This window comes from Manihot esculenta, chromosome 14, assembly GCF_001659605.2.
Source record: "Manihot esculenta cultivar AM560-2 chromosome 14, M.esculenta_v8, whole genome shotgun sequence".
NCBI lineage: Eukaryota > Viridiplantae > Streptophyta > Magnoliopsida > Malpighiales > Euphorbiaceae > Manihot > Manihot esculenta.
The window spans coordinates 24,506,079-24,506,933 of record NC_035174.2 but is presented as its reverse complement, the minus strand read 5'-3'; the positions used below and the strand labels follow the sequence as shown (position 1 = coordinate 24,506,933).

Here is an 855-nt window from a genome sequence, read left to right as displayed (position 1 = left end):
TATTGAATCAATCAAAAGAAACTAAGTGTCAATGATCAATCCCAACAACTGAAGTGGATCCAATTCTTCAACTAGAGCCTTTCTCATTATTTATTTCTCTTTTATTTTATTATTCGCTTATTTTAATTGTTTTCAGTAGTTTATTAATCAAATCAATCTCAAACCCCCCATTTTACTTTTACTGCAATTTATTTTTTATTCCGCTTTCAGTTTATCTCGTTTTCAATTTTATCTCGTTTCGATTTATTTTGCTTTCCGTTTATTTCTCTTTCAGTTTTATCTCGTTTCAGTTTTATCTCGTTTCAGTTTATTTTGCTTTCCATTTATTTCTCTTTCAATTTTATCTCGTTTTCAATTTTCTTCTTTTTCAGTTTATTTTTGTTTCAGTTTATTTTATTGGTCTTGATAAGGAAAATAGGTAAGTCCTCAATTCCCTGTGGATTCGATCCTTTCACCACTATCTGCAATTGTAAATTTTTTATAACCAGAAAGGTTATTTTTGACCGGCTTCGACAACCGCGAGTCAAAAATTGGCGCCGTTGCCGGGGATCGAACCCGGGTCTCCCGCGTGACAGGCGGGGATACTTACCACTATACTACAACGACTGTTGTTTTTTATGGTGAACACCATGCAAGGCGTGCGACAAGACCTAGGCCAAATGACCACATCTATGCAAAGCGTACGACAGGACATAAGACAGCTGACTGCGTCAATGAATGCAACCATGTTAAGAAGAGAGGAAGAGTTTCAAGATGTATGGGATGATGATGAAAGTTGGCAAGTACAAGAACAAGTTGCTGAAGAGACCCAACCAGAAAACTGTTTGTCCCAACAAACTGGTCAAACAGAACCCG

The 855-nt window shown here is 36.6% G+C and overlaps 1 non-coding gene across 1 annotated transcript; it reads right to left on the bottom strand.

Annotated features, from left to right (window-relative positions):
* Positions 1-534: 534 nt before the first annotated feature.
* TRNAD-GUC lies at positions 535-606 on the bottom strand. Its single transcript has one exon. It is a non-coding gene; the product is annotated as a tRNA-Asp (tRNA).
* Between the last annotated feature and the right edge of the window lie 249 nt (positions 607-855).